The sequence below is a fragment of the Mustela nivalis genome (genome assembly GCF_964662115.1).
Source record: "Mustela nivalis genome assembly, chromosome: Y".
In the NCBI taxonomy this organism is placed as follows: Eukaryota; Metazoa; Chordata; class Mammalia; order Carnivora; family Mustelidae; genus Mustela; species Mustela nivalis.
The window spans coordinates 7,629,365-7,635,364 of record NC_139041.1 but is presented as its reverse complement, the minus strand read 5'-3'; positions in this window follow the sequence as shown (position 1 = coordinate 7,635,364).

Genomic DNA, 6,000 nt, shown 5'->3' with positions numbered 1-6,000 from the left:
CACCCATGGTTATCATTGGTTAACTGTACTTGTTGTGGTAATGGGTATAGATATGTTTACCAAGTCTCTTTAGTCAAAAGGAAAGAACGGCCTATATTGATGGCTTGCAAGGGCCACTGGAGCAGACCTTTGGAGTGAGCTGCAATGCTCCTGAAGGACTAGTGGATAAGGAAGGTTTGGCCCATTTTGGCAACACAGTATTACTCAGCCATGGACGAAAATGAACCCCTGGAATTTGCCTTGACATGAAAGTCCCATGCTTCGCTGATGTGAAATCGAAAAGGCAAGCAGACAAAGGGAAATATCATATAGCTTCCCACAATATATGCCTCCAGAGGAATACCTTTGCCCTTAGTAAAGGAAGGGAAATCTGAAGGGGAAGATGTCAGAAAAGGAGACCCACCCATAGTGACTCAGGACCACGAGAACCAAGCTGAGGGTTACAGAAAAGAGACACATGCAGGGAATGAGGGAACTGCTAATGGGTGTTCAGGAGTTGTGGCATATATTAGGAGGAGCACTAGGTCGTAATGCAACTAAAGTATCCGTGAATACTCTGTCAAAAACGGATGATAGATGATAGGCAGGATTTCTCTACAGAAGAGCAACAACAACAACAACAATTCAGAGGAAAATAATCTGGCCCTTTCAAAACCAAGAGAAGGCACAAGGAGAAAAGGAAAGAATTATTTTTTATTTATCTTTCCTTATTGAAATGGCATAGTATTTGTTTTCTTAAAATGTCCTTAACTGAATTGGGTCTTTATCCTTGTAAATTGGAGTCTACCCGCCTCTTCCATCTCTGGAATCGATGAGAAGACAGGACAATGCCTTCACTATATACCTAGAAGAGTGGTCCAGGAAAATGACTTGAACCTGGCCTTCTGTGTGTTGGCAGGTGTTGGATTACTGCTTCAAATGCTTCAGTCAATACTAGAGGGCTAAGATTTTGTAGGTTTCCTTACCTAATCTTGGGAGTTTCTATGTGTCTGGGAACTTAACCTTTTCTCTCTGTTCTTGGATTTGTTAGCATAAATGTGTGGATGTGCCTCTTTGGTTATTCTTTTTTCCTTTCTACCAGTTGTCATGTGGTTTCATACTTTCAGCTGTGTGCTGGTCTCCCTGTTTTATCCCAGTAATGTCTTCTGCGGTTGTTCATGTTTTCAAAACTAAAGTGTGAGATCTACTGATTGTTTGTGGAGATGTCTCAATGGGTACATAAAAATTTTGGGCTCTCGCACTAGCAGTATCAAGAAAGAGCTACTGGCCAAGAGAGGTAGTTGATGACATTGGAAGCCTACCCTGCCAACACGAAATCCCAACCGTGGAACACTTGGAGGACTGCTTTCCTCAGTCCACGATCCTTTGTCTAGGAGAAAAGATACTCCCATAGGGGACGAGAAGAAAGCATTGACCACATGTTCTCTCTGAACACAGCATTCTGCAGCCCTGCGTTCTGTTGAGTTGATGATTCCAGGGTCTTTGCATTGTTTCCTGTAGGTTCTCTGATCAGGGGCAAGTAAGATTCTCCGTCTCCAGCTCCACCCCCGGATTGGGATCTCTCTGCCTCTCTGTCCAATACGTGCATGCGCATCGTTGGGCAAGATAACAAAGACAAAACAAGTGCACAATAATTGACTGGGGCCAGAGAATGTTTTATTGAATTTAGACCTAGGTTCCTAAGAAGGGCAACAAGGTACAGAGATCCCCCCACCATCCTAAAATGCCCGACCTGCGCTCAGATTTCCCTTGCTCATTCTCCTGTTCTATGTTCCTGGGTCTCCTAAATAACCTGCAGCATCCGCTGTCGCGCTGTACTGACCCCTTGTTGACACACTGTGAATCCTCTCGGGCTCCATTGGAAAGTGCCCATCTTCCACCAGAGGCACTGTTTGCTTATCGCATGAAACCATGTGGGAATTGTCATGAGTGTGAAGGCAGGCTTGTGCTGCCACATCTCCATGCAGTTCCAAAGCAGGTAGCTGCTCCACCCTGAGGAAGTGCCCCAGGTTCTTCACATTCGAAACCTCTTCAATTGTCCTTTTGGACATACAGGTTGTCTTCCTGAAACGGGCACGAAAGTCTTTCAAATGGCTTCACTTGGGCTATTGGTCTCTTCCAACAGGCTCTCCGTTGGCTCCTGTGGACTCCAAGAACATGAGTCCATCCTGGACCTATGGTTCTAGGTCGTAGTGTCTGCCTTGGATGCATGGTCATTTTGGAAGATTTGGAGTCCTTGTTACACCATTTCTGGAGACACTTGAGGTACTTGTGTCCTCGCTGTGGAAGAATCCAGACATGTCTTTGATACAGTTGCAGGGGTTCACCATGAGCTTTCCTTGGGTGTCCATTTTCCTCTTCAGAGCTCCGTGATTGCGTGAGAGGGCCTCACCCTTGCACAGGGCTCAGGTTTCCTCCCCTGAGCCTGCTGCTTTCAGTCTGATTGTTCCTTGGCCTCTCGTGGCTCTGATGGAATGAGGGATTTGTGCCTTTCTTCGAATTCCAGAGGGCTGTTGCTGACAGTCACGACCAAATACTACGAATTGGGCCTTGGAGAAGGTGACACTGACTTGCTTCACAAAGTGCCTTGGTGAGAGAGCCAGGCAGCTCCAGCGATTTGGGACAGCTTGGGGTCTTCTTGGCCCACCCATGATTACTCCAGCCAAGTGTAGTGATCAGGCATGGGTTGATTAGTAGTGGTTGCTATGACCTCAAAGCTTTGTGACATCACAGATGCTGGCTTCACTGATGCATCTGTCCCTTTATGATAATATTAGTGTCCTATGGCTTTAGTTAGGAAGCCACTGAAGGACTGAACAAGAGCCCTCTGAGCCTGGTCAAGAACTCAGATTGTCTTGTGGGTGTATGTCCCACTTCCTTTTTCTAGACACAGAGAAGAATGAAATTGACATTCAGTATACCTGCCTTTAGGCCAACATATCCCGGAGACAGCAAGGTCACTTATTTCCACTACAATTTCTAGAGATCTCAAGAAACAGTGAGGCCTCGCAAGAATGAGCAGCTCACCATGGGGATTGTCATCCTGTGGGTGTAAGCGTTCTTTGCAAGCTTCTTTGCCTATGGGTCAGTGTTGACTAAGGGACGGAAAGTCCCTTTTCGAGGATAAAGCTTAGGGCATCGATATATGGTGCTGTCTGTGGCCTCGTCTCCTAGTGTCTGAAACACGAGGCTAAGGGATTAGGCCTCTGTCGACCTGGCTTTCCCTGAAACACATTTGAAAAGTCTTCGAGGAGAGTGACATTCTGCATCAGAGCTAACTCTTAAGGAAGAGGCCTGGAACGCACCCGTCGTCATCATTAGTTAACTGTACTTGTTGTGGTAACGGGTATAGACATGTTGACCAAGTGTCTTTAGTCAGAAGGAAAGGGACGGCCTATACCGACGGCTTGCAAGGCCCATTAGTGCACACCTTTGGAGTGAGCCACAATGCCCTGGCAAGAACTAGTGAATCAGGAAGTTTGGGTCCATTTCCGCACCACAGTATAACTCAATCGCCTAAGTGAATGAACCCCTGGAACTTGCAATGACATGAAGGACCCATGCCTGGCTGATGGGAAATGGAAAAGGCAAGCAGAGAAAGGGAAATATCATATGGCTTCCCAATATGTGCATTTCCAATTTGAAAGTGATATCTTCCTGTTTTCATACCTTTGTGATCATAAGAGCACAGGATAGGTTTTGACTTCTCTTCCATGCATTACCACTGGATTTGGATTCGACCTCATGACCTGGGATAGACAAGGTTAGGTCTGTCATGGGAAGAACATATCTTATTGTCCTCAGACACAATCTTACTCATTGATCCTCAAATTTCAGGTTGTCTTGAGAGCGCATGTGGACGTCTTTTATTCCTTATCTCCTTCCCATCCAGATGTTCTGTCCTGTGCTTATCATGGATATCATAGTTCCCAACAGTATTGGATTAAAGTCACCATCTCTTTTCCTGTCTGTTCATAGGCTTCCAACGTTTAGATACACCCTTGTGCGTGGTGTATATATTGGCAATTCTTCCAGGTTTCTGTTATTTTCATGCTCCATCCAGACAAAACACCTTCCGCTAATCTTTTGTCTCTTGAAGGCATAAAATCACTCTCGCAGACTTAGGTACAAACACTTTGGCTCTCTTCTCCTACGTCTTCCCAATTTCTTCACTTGCAAGCTATGAGTATATTTATAGTCGAAGAAAATCTCCTATGGGCAACAGGAAGTGGAGCTTTTTTAATATATGTGTTTTCTTGTGGATCCTTTCTACCTTTTTTTTTTGTTTGTTTGTTTGTTTTGGAATTTCAACCACTCCTACCAACTGTTTGTATTGACGGGAGACTTTAGTCCTGAGTAATGAATGTATTATTGATAGGTAATAGTTCACTTTCTTATTTCAAATGGCTTCTCACTTGGATTCTGTTATCCTTTTCCCTTTATGGTATATTCATTGCTGTTGCTTTATTAGTACGATTCCTCGCCTCCTCCCCATCTTTTGCATGTCTTATGTTTTTGTGTGTTTTTGTGTGTGCATGTGAATGTTTTAATGTGTGTTGGTCTGTGTATGTTTCACATAACAGTTATTATTAAAATATTAGAGGTAGGTATTCGGTCTCTTATGGGTAGCAATTCAATTTGATATGCTTTGAAAACTCACATTCCATCCATTTCAGGAAAATCTTCTGCAAGGAATGTCATCTCTTGTCCTCTTCAAGAAACACGTGTTCTCACAAAACTGCCTTCAAACAAACACCAGCATTTGAGTTCCTCATTAGAGTCATACCGTTTGTCCCAATACTCTTGCTTTTTCATATGTTTCTTAACTGTCATGAGGGATTGAAATCCTCTGTTTGTTGTCTTTCTGAGAATGATAGATGTGACGAAGCAAAATGCTCTCCGCAACACTGCCATATGAGACAAGTGGAAGAATTCATTCTTGCTTATGTCTCAGTACGAATTTGCGGTGACATGGAGGATAGTGAAATGGTATTAGTGACTCATAACTTTATGCTTGTATTCTGCCATGAAGGCAACAGGAAGATGTCAACAACAACTGCAATGGGGTGAAATTAACCTGAAGCCTACAAGGTAAACTCCACAGCCAAAGAGAACGGAAGTCGCAGAGATGATGGGAGAATTTGGAGACATGGCTCAGGTCAGGGGACATTAGGTTGGTTCATGGATCAGAGGGCCATGAGCCCATGCAGAGGACAAAGGCACAGGAGAGCAGGACACACTGGGAACCCACAAGGACCTGTTTACAATTGACGTTAGCTGTGACATGCAGACGGTCTGGAAGGCACGAGTTCTTGACAACACAAGTCTTGAGGGCTGGAGTTCTCAGATCAGTAGGCTTGTGAGACATCGACTCGAAAGAACACCGTCTTTTTCCTGCATAGAGAAGGCAGAATGATGTAACATGAAATTGAGCTTAGTGAATCTCCACGGAAATGAAAGAGGTGCCTCTTATATGAGAAGTAAGAGTGAGAGAAAGAAAAGATCCCTGAACGTAGATTGGAGAAATTGGGGCTGAAAATGACCCTCATCTGGGAGCAGAGACAGAGGTCCAGAATCAGGGGCACCGAGGACTGCCATCACCTTCCAAAGAAGCAGAGCACCAAAAGACATAGTTCCATTCCCCTTGAAAAATCTAGGCATGGAGGTATTCTCTTTAGGCAAATAGGCATCGGAGAATAGTTTGTTTATAGCCCAGTCACTGACTTCAAGAAGAAAAGCTATACCAGCTCTCGAAGCAGGCCGGATAGCTCAAGCAACACATTCCCAAGCCAAAATCTTTATCCCCTGCATTTCTGAACAATGACAGAGCAGCAGTTCTTGTCTAGAACCAGGAGGTTTTCAGGGGTCAATGGTTGGGTCCCTGGTTATGTCCATCAGTTCAGAGGCGGCCTTCATATTAACTCATGATTCCTGGGTCTAGGCATTGAATCTGGTCTCAAGTAAGCTTCTCCCTCTCCAGCTCCACCCCCTGACTGGGAT